The sequence below is a fragment of the Maniola jurtina genome, chromosome 18 (genome assembly GCF_905333055.1).
Source record: "Maniola jurtina chromosome 18, ilManJurt1.1, whole genome shotgun sequence".
Lineage (NCBI taxonomy): Eukaryota > Metazoa > Arthropoda > Insecta > Lepidoptera > Nymphalidae > Maniola > Maniola jurtina.
Genome location: NC_060046.1, coordinates 4,363,140 through 4,373,875, shown reverse-complemented (window position 1 = coordinate 4,373,875; position 10,736 = coordinate 4,363,140).

The following is a 10,736-nucleotide window of genomic DNA, read 5'->3' as shown; positions in this document are numbered from 1 at the left end:
GTCATGTCGGATTGCCATCCTATCGGGCTATGAGAGTGAGGGAATCACCTGTGTTTGTGCACATACTTGAGCACTTTAATATTTCCCGCGCAGTTTGACCACCGTGACCGATATTCGGTGAGAAGGAAATTATTAAGCAAACCAATGAATTTAATTCATCGTAAATAATAGAATTTTGTGCAGAATCAAGTATGGGATCCACTTTGGAAATCTGTGGCTAAAAACTAATCCAAACTATGTCTGATAACAATATTTTCACGTTTTGGCATAGTATTGAAACTGTGGGTATTATATATATGACTCCGCTGGTGTTAAATGATACACCCAAAGTTATGTACACTGGTTTATTGTTACCCACATTATATAATACACAATAAGAAAATTTACACTAAAGTTGTATTTACAATGCTAACTAATTATTTACATGGAACAGAATGCGTTCTATTCATTATCGCGAGTCGTCCACGAAGGGGACGCAACGAGTGTCAAAGTAGACTGATGAAACGCACTGAACACTGGGAATCTGGGGAAAGCCTTTTTATAGTCTTTCCCCGTCCACCGTACTTGTTTACGCAAAAACCAGTAAATACCGGTTCTTACCGGCTGCGCGCAGGTGTGTTTAGCAGGTGCGCTCGCAGCTGCAATATGCAGGTGGCATTCTTGGAATTTGCCCGCCGCGATTTACCGTCGTCACACAACAAACAGTTGCGCGACGACCAAAACGCGGTCTAACCAACCTACAGTGGTCGGTCGCCACAAAACTGTACCTATAGGGACATTCTGTATAAGAAGCATTTTACCGCGACCTCGTCAACGTGGATTTAGGTTTTTTTAAGATCTGGATGGATTGTCTTGAAATAATCTTCTTAATTTTACCATAATTATAAGAAAATCCTAGGTCATGCAAAATCTCAAGTTTCTAGACCCAGCGATTTCAGATTTCTTCCAAAAAGCGAAAGGTATCAACGGGAGTGGGACCCTATCACTAAGCCTCCGCTTCGGTCCGTCCGTCTGTCCGCGGGCTGTATGTCATGAACCGTAATAGGTAGAGAGTTTCAATCTATACAGAGTTTTTATTTATATTGAATTTATATTGCAGCTGTAATGATAAAATAGTAAAAATCCCAAAATGACCGCCATGTAAATTAAAAAGGCCATAATCTTGTACGATGGTACGGAACCCTTCTTGTCCAACTCACACTCGAACGTTTTTAGGGTTCCGTGCCTCAAAAGGAAAAACGGAACACTAGGATCACTTTGTTGTCTGTCTGTCCGTCGTGTCTGTCAAGAAACCTATAGGGTACTTCCCGTTGACCTAGAATCATAAAATTTGGCAGGTAGGTAGGTCTTATAGTACAAATACAGGAATAAATCTGAAAAGTGCGAATTTGTGGTTATATCATGTAAAAAAAAAAAAAAACAATTTTCAAAGTAGGATAACTATACTAAGTGGGGGTATCATATAAAAGGGCTTTACCGGTACATTCTAAAACAGATTTTTATGCATAATTATTTTTGATTTATCGTGCAAAATGTTGGAAAAATACCTGAGTACGGAACCCTCAGTGCGCGAGTCTGAGTCGTACTTGGCCGGTTTTTTTTATATTAATACAAGATGAAAGTTTGGAAGAACCTAATAAAAAATGTCTCATAAATAACAGCGATAATTTTGAACGTAGCCGAGAATCTAACTCTTCCCCTCTTCTTGTTGATTTATAGCGGTCATTTGAACGTGGTTTTTCACTCGAAATGAATAAAAAAATGGAAAATATTATGTGACACTTAGTCTTTTGTCCTGGTATTTATTTTAAACTAGATGATGCCCGCGACTTCTCCCGCGTGAATTTAGGCTTTTTTTTAAATCCCGTGAGAATTCTTTAATTTTCCGGGACAAAAAGTACCTACTTTTTGTCCAGACCGGACCCCAACATGTAGGTAACAAAACAAATCTGGTAAAGAACGGCAAGTTAAGTAGGTAAGTTTTACGTACATTACAAATCAGTACCGGAAAATGTTGCTAGTTTTGTTTTTTTTTTTTTAAGAAAATTCAGAAAAAACTTTTCAGATACGAATATCTCCGCCTACATATTTCTTGAATTTCGAGTTTAACGATATAATATTGTTATTATCAACGAGTTTTATTAGCGATAGAGATTTTTATAAGTTATAACATAAATCATATACCAATTATTTAGCTAGTAAAAGTTTTCTAACTCCTTTAAAAAAAGCGTATAAGTCATCTACACCATTTTAATAGTCAATTTTTCACACGCAAGTTTAACGATAAATTTCTTCACGACCTTTTATATAATTCCATACAACCTTTGAGAACGAATAAAATTCCATTCAATGCAAATATTATATTTAGAATTTACGGAAGTCATATTTTATTTTTAAAAAACCAATGAGTTGTTATATTGCTAGAGCAGCAAAATCTCGCCAAATAGACTCCCTGACATAAAACACAACAAGAGTACAAGTTCACTATTCGTGCTTTATGTCAATCAGGCCTGCTTTTATTACTGAGAAGAAACGTACGAAACGCTGGTGAGGAACTTACATTTTTAGGTTTCCGTATCTCCAGAGAAAAAAAAGAATCCTTAGAGGATCACTTTGTTGTCTTTCTGTCTGTCTGTCAAGACCCGTCAAGAAAATGAAAACCTGTAGGGTACTTCCCGTTGACCTAGAATTATGAAATTTGGTAGGTAGGTAGCAAAGTCTTGTATCACAAGTAAAGGGTAAAATCCAAAAACTATGGATTTGTGGTTACATCACAAAAAAAAAACAAAAAGAGTGATTTCTGGTATGATGGTAGGGAATCCTTCACGGACTTCATGTGCGAGTCCGAGTCGCACTTGACCCATTTTTTATGAGGTCTGCTATTCCAAGCTCTAACTCAATGCTGAAAGCCTTTTAAATCGCAAACATCGGCGCCTTAGAGTGAGCTTCGAGAAAGACCCAACATGCGGTTAGCGTAAGTAATGAAGTTTTAAGATTCGTGTTTTTACAAAGCGGTCTTGCCAACTTGCGTTATCGAGCCACTTTTAGGCTAAGAGCTGGTCAATTATTTAGCTTACACAGCTTTTCATCCATCATCATCCTTAGCCTGTGGACGTCCACTGTTGGACATAGGCCTTCCCTAAAGAGTGCCACCACACCCGGTCCTCAGCCTTCCTCATCCAGTCGCTTTATATCATCGGTCCATCGTGCTGAAGGGCGTCCCACACTACGCTTGCCAATCAAGGACTTTCCGGCTCCAACGGCCATCGCCTCTACACAGCTTTTAAATTGGCAAAAATTCTATGAAAGAATTAATAAGAAACTCAAAAGGGAAATAATCGAATAACTATTATCTCCCTCATTCACACAGGAGTTGACAATTAGGTACAAGCCATGAAATTACCAAGTACTTACGTGAAATATAACAACCAAACGATGAAATTAAACTATTAATTTGGGTTCTCGTATGTTATGTAATTTTAGCAACATATTCCACAGAGTATAAAAAAATAAACCTTGTTATAGCTAATTGAATTGCTTTACCAAGTTATCAGCAAAGTTTTTTAAATGTAAAATTAACTAAAATTGACTTGAAAAAGACGTTTTAACAAAATATTCACCAACTCTTCGCCTAAATCGAGGAAACTGCCTTTTAAAGCTGGAATAGAGACTTTACGGTTATGCCTGTTTATACAGTCGTTTCACTTTGTGATGGTATTTTTTTGCTTTTAACGAACTAAAAGTGGTTTTTATTGTTTCACTTTCCGGAAGAAAAACTAAGAATTAAAGTAAGTAATCTGTGCCACCACAAAGCCTGACCCGATTTTAGTAAAATTAAGTTTTTAGCGAAAGTAAAGTTTAATACATCAGACATGTTAGGTACAATTATTTTATTTATTATAGGCAAGCGCTTGACCACAATCACACCTGATGGACAGTCATATTGAAATAGCAGAGCTACGGTTCGACTACGCGCACGGCGCACCACGCCACCGCGCGCGTTCATTTTTTCAAATAGGTAATTATTTCAACCCTATAATATTATTTTAACCGTATGTCAAAGCAAAAAAGCTGAGCTCATTAAAAAAACTGTTTCTGAATTAATTAATTATTATTTAGGTATCAAATGAATAAATATTCACTGAAATACTGTGAATAGCCTGTTGTTGAACATAAAAAACAACAAAAGACGAGATTTTTAAAACGCATTTCACAGACAGCATGCGTTCACACGTAGTTCACACACATTGTCCGGTTGAACGAATCGATCAAAATGTTTGATGAAAAAGTAGAAGAGCATAACGCAAAAGTTCCTCGTGTTTATCAAAACCTCCTTTAAAACATTAAAGTCTTTGTTTCAGGGATTTAGTACACTTTAATTTACATAAGAAAAAAAGAGGTTAAAATTTCCCTTTTTGCTTATCAGCGAAGATTTAATATCCTGAAGTTATAACCGTTAGCTATCTCAGCACACTTGAAGGTTTTACGACCACTTCAAAGGCCTGCTGACCTCTCTAAGAGATCCTTGTAAAAAGTCATTATAGGATAGTAAAAATAATGGAGATCCCAGCGTAAAACCTGTTAAGGCTGGACGCGTTTGGCTACTAAAGCTACTATCGCTTGAGCGATCGCTTATTTTCAGCGGCCAACTTGTATAAGCAGCACTGATATATCTATAACTATTTACATGCATGTAGTATGCTGGATCTATTAAAAGTATGCTCCTGAAAAATGCATATTATACAATCGAAGATTATGTAAATGACAAAAAAGCATTGGTTTGACTCGCTCCAGCAATACGCGGGGCTGCAATTGCTTGTATAGTATAGTATGGAGTATGGCATATTATTGTAAATTGAACAATTGAAAAGGGCAACCGCCGAGTTTCTTGCTGGTTCTTCTCGATAGGGACGGCATTCCGAATCAGTGGTACATTATTTTGACGATTCAGAAGCACTTGTAAAAGTTTAATTGAATAAAAATGTTTTGAATTTAAATGTGATCTGCAATTTACGACATGTTTGTAAAGCAACTTGATTATCACCATTTTGGTGTTGATATCAGCAGTGAGCGTCATATTAGCGTACTCCGTGGCCTACTCGGAACTAAATGTTAGTGATGACTGATGAGTGAAGAGACATATTATCTCCATTGGACACAAAGTGTCAATTTTAATTCTCCGTACGCTACGAATCCGCACAAAAAATAACTGTCATTTTGTGTCCGCTTTCAGCGTAGGTAGGTAGGTATTTATTTCAGTGACTATGTAAGTATATTGTGCGTATGCTGTGAGTTACAGCTGGTAAATCAGTCGAGAGTCGAGACTATACTTAACATGTATAATACAGATACTTCAGATTATCTGCATATAGTGGAATAAAAAATTGTTTTGTCTGGTAATCAAAATAAAATAATATTGTGTTGGTAATAAGGATGTAACAAAAGCAATGCCGTCCGTACCAACGAACAAAGTACCGTGCCATAAAAAATTACCGCAACAATTTTATATGAAAAGCCATATTGGCTTTGAATGAACGCTTGTCAGACAAGCACTTGATGTGGGATTTATTGAACTCTATTTTTATTTCAAACTAGAGACTTAATTATTATGAATGATAAAAGCTTATAAAAGTATAAAAACTCGCTATTCAGTGCGTATCGCTGAAACGTGGCTGAAAAGGTTGAAACAATGCTGTCTGGCGTCTGCCATACTTGCGGACAATTCAATTTCCTATTAAAACTTTCATCAAAATCTCTCTTGCGCACACTTCTTGTATTCTATCCTGCTGTCAAATTGAAAAATAAAATTCCACTAACCAACCAGGTATTCACCCCGTCGAGTCGAGTGAAAGATTTTTGACGTGACAACGTCTTATAATTCGATAGAGCCGGCTGCACGCACGAAAAAACATGACTCATGCGGCGTTACCTCGCTCGAGGCGTTCCATGTAAGGCTTGAAGTGCAAGCGAGAGCGCGGAACGAGCGACAAAGAAGCACAATCGGCCTTTGTTGTCACGTTCAACTATCGTCAGTAAACCGACTTTACAGACAACCAATTTTTTTTCTCGACTCGAGATAACCAATTCTTGGCTACGTCCATGAGCTGACTAGACCGGCGTATAGCAGATGACAAAAATGGAGTAGGTAGTACCTACCTACTCTACATTTAATCCTTTAACCCTCCTTCAAAAAAAATGTCCCACACCTCTTCTCGTAGTCGGACGTCGCTTTGTTGGATAAAAATCAATTTCAGACAAAAAGTGGTCGTTTGCGTTATCTCTTATGTGCTGAACACACTTGCAGCTAGCCTTTAATGAAACAGCTCCACTACCGGAATTCAGCAAATGATTCGAATAGTTCGGTATTCAGCAAATCAACTTATCACACTATTCGGAATATAAATTGAAACACAAATTATTATTATTATTTTTTGTGATTTAACCACAAATTCACGGTTTTCGGATTTACTTACTTGTGCTACAAGACCTACCTAGCTGCCAAATCTCATGATTCTAGGTCAACGGGAAGTACCCTATTGGTTTTCTTGGCAGACATGACAGACGGACAGACGGACAAACAGATAGACAGACAGACAGACAACAAAGTGATCCTATAAGAGTTCTGTTTTTCCTTTTGAACGTACTTCAACGTAAAATTTAAACTATTAGGAACCCTAGAAATTATTGTAAGTCAAAGTTAGGTTAATAATGTTAACCGTAACGTAACATTAATCACCTATCATGCAACTTGGTCAGTTAATCCGATCGATCGACTTTACCAGTCAACAAATCTGCACGCTTTCAATAAAATAGCTGAATGTTTGCCCAGTTAGTCGGCGGGTAGTTAGCCGACTATTCAATTGAGGAAGCTAAGTTTTACGTCCGGCCCGCCTAACTTTCCTATTTTCTGATTATATAACTATCTACATCTTCATTTATATAAGAAGAAACTGACTGACTGACAATATCAACATACAATTCAAACCTAGGTCTGGATACGTGATATTTTTTGCAAATAAGTTCTCTCTACGACGTAGAATCAGAGTGAACAGTTGAATTCCACTATTAAGAAAGGTCGATGTTGAGAAATCTTTATAACCCTTAAATATAAGAGGAAGAAATCGTAGTAAAATGTAAAATAATAATAATCATCATTAACAATCCATCGCCGCCATCTCACAGAGTTAATTTTCTCAAAGATGCGGGAAATCTTCCAATTCGTACTTGAACAGCGTAGAAGATTTCTTTGGAGAGGATATAGGAAGAGAAATCTCTCCCTTTATCCTTAAGAGAGTTCTTTCCGTCACTCGTTTCATACAATCGGAGTTCCAATTTCACTTGAATAATTAAGCAATCAAAGTCCATGTAATTTTGCAGACATATTCTAGAAACTAATATCTATGTCTGTGGTTTTCCAGATTTCTGTTAAAATATTCGGTTACAAAGTTACGCGGTCTTAAAAAATTTCATACAAATCTTTGAGCCCCTGTAATTTTAAAACTACATATTTTTAGAAAAATCTAAAACACCACAGACACAGATACTAGTTTTTAGAATATGTCTGCAAAATTTCATGGACTTTGGTTGCTTAATATTCAAATGAAATTGGAACTACGATTGTATGAAACGAGTGACGGAGAGAGCCCTGTTAATGCCTTTGAAATAAGCAAGTGACTATACCATAAGACCAATCAGAAGTTTGTGGTCTGGGGATTTCTAACTGCAATCATCTAATCACAGCAGGCGGAATATTATGATACTATCAAAACCTGGATAACGCAAACATTGCGCCTAGGTACGATAAGGCCGCCAAATTGCAACTGCCTATATCTTTGTTTTGTTTATGTTTTCTGTACTAATTTTATGGTGTAAAATAAAAGTATCATCATCCATTTTCAAAGTTCTAAATTCCAAAAATACATTATAATATAATGGAAGATATTGTAATATAGAAAATAATTTAATTAAGTGAGAAACTTGAAATCGTTTGCTTTCAGGAAATTTAAGACTTGCAAACTAAATAATAAATTCGTCTGTAAGTTGAAACTCTTTGTAGGCTATCCAATTGATTAAATTCGTAAAACATTTCACGTAGTTGAAATCTTTGCTGTTGCTTTTTGGATAGAATCTCGTGTTTCCCTCAGTAATTATTTAATTACAATTTCGTTGTTAACAAAATCTTTGGAAATATATTTTACTAGCTGATGTTCGCGAAAACGTCCGCGTGATTATAGGTTTTTGTTTGTCTCTCATCTTTGGGATAAAAAATCCCTTTTTTGGGATAAAAAGTAGCTAACCATGCAAAAATCACATCGGTCCGTTGCTCCATTGTGACGTGATTGAAGGACAAACCAACGAACAAGCACACTTTCGCATTTTTATAATATGGGTACCTACCTAATGAATAATGATACCTAATGGATTTTTTTGGATTACTTCATCGATCAACCTTTTGCAAATAAGTCGAAGAATGTATACAGTTTCTCTCTATTTTAGACATAGGTGGCTCGCAAACAACTCAGAGTTTATTTTTTATGCTACTGGGTACAAGTTAATAAATTTTCTTAGATCTGCAGCAACAGCAGTTGCAGTAATTACTTAACTTGTTGATTTTTATAAATAACGAAAAGATAATATTCCGAGTAATAAAATTAGTTGGTAGCTACAAGCTAATATGGAAGCAGCTATTAGGTCCCGGCCACATAACGGCCTACAACGCGTTATTCGTAAACGTTCGTTAAACGTAGATGTAGCCACGATCAACGTACAACGGCACTCTTAATGCCGTTGGGCGTTAGGCAATTTTAACCCCAATTCAATTGGTATTAGACGTTAACCTTTCAAGTGTGGCCATTCAGTTTAACGCGTTGATTATCGCAATAATTATGGCGTTGTTGGGCATTGACGTTAACCTTAATGTAGCCGCAATATTAAAGGTACTCAAAGCGCCAATCGTGGCCAATCGCTAGGACTACGTTCACTTTGCATACATTTTCTAAAGTGAGTGCGCTAAGTCAACGTAGGAACTGCCTGAGAGAGGTTTCATGAAAATTATACAAACAAACCTTTATTTCATTATTATTTATTATATTATTTATTATTCGCAGCCCTATTGCAAGAAGCCGCAAAATCATGAAACAAAGTATCCTCTACCGACGTCAGTACCCGTCAGTCGCCACAATTTCTTTGTGCTCGGAACTCTGAGAATCTTAATTGAAAAGATGCCCTCCAGCTACAAGCCTTTAACGTCTACGCAATGCTAAAAACAAAAAAAAAGATTTATTTAATTATGCCGTTAATTGGTTTTGATTTTTTAATCATTAATGTTGAAGTCTGAATGAATAACATGAAAATAACGTTAAAGCCGTTAAAGCAACATTTCACTGCGTTTAATAGCCTCATCGGGTGACAGAAGGGCTGGCTCATTTTTTGCGCAACGGATCAGCCAGGCTGTCCAGCGTGGAAATGCAGCCAGTATTCTTAGCACCATTCCACGCGGGCATGATTTGTATAGTAATCAGATAAGGCTAGCTTTAATTTTTATTGTAATATTTTCAAAAAAAAAAAAAACAAATTGTATTATTAATTGCTTAAAATACACAGAAGTCCGAAAAGTTAGAAGTACGTGCCCGGGATCGAATCCTGGCATCCCTGATTTATTCTCAGTCTGAGAGGAGAGTCGTGCTCAGTAGTGACCCGGCAATGGGTTGTTGTTGATGATGATGATCAACTTAAAAAAATTTATTAATTAACTTAACTATAGAATGCCCACAACTTCGTCCGCGTGGATTTAGATTTTTTTAACTCGAGTACTCTTTAGTTCCGGAATAAAAAGTTGCCTATCGTCAGTGAAGTTCTAAAAGTCTACTTTACAGGTCCCTACTAACTCTATCACAGTACAATAACTGTAATATCAACTAAATAATTAAGATTTTAATAGGTTTCTATTCCCATAACACTACACAATCTAACCCATCACGTGAGGCTGCAAACCTCTGAATTACGCAGACATATTAATTGACAAATTGAGAACCTCAATATCTCAACGGTATAACATTAGACTGCAATCAAAATATAATAATTGTATGTAATTACGAACTTCACTGTAAATAAATTATCCTTATTATTTGAGTGTTAACTTTCGTAGCACAAAAGGCCTTTTGGTCACTTACCGCAAATTCCCATGATAAACTGTAAATAATAATAATCGATGTCTAATAAGCCTAGATAAATTCGGTAGTTAAGGCTAGCCTAATTCAAGTATTTAATTTATTTAACAAAGTATATACATTATACAAGGTAAAGAACATGCAGGTGCGTGAATTCGAATAAAATCCTGCTAGTAAATTCCTTGCTACGAACAGGGACGGCCTTAGCCCTTGTGAGGCTCTGGGCGGTAAGTTTTTGCGTGGCCTTTGTCGAATTTATCTAATTGAAAGTATTTTTATTCATGATGCTTGACAGGAAATGCGGAAGGTAGGGTATTGATAGTTGCCATGACGAGTGCAAGACTCATTAGTGCAAATACACATTAGTACCTAATGAATTTGGCAATTGTGTTGTGCGTAAGTAAGAGGCCCCAGCAAGAGCGTGGCCACGTGCGGTTGTCCTGCTTGGCACCCCCTACGATCGCCACTGCCTACGGACTAAGGGTAGAGTAGGTAATTTCGCCATAAGAATGGTGTTTTCTCAAAAAGTAACGATTTTACATATCAGAATAATATACATAAGGAGCT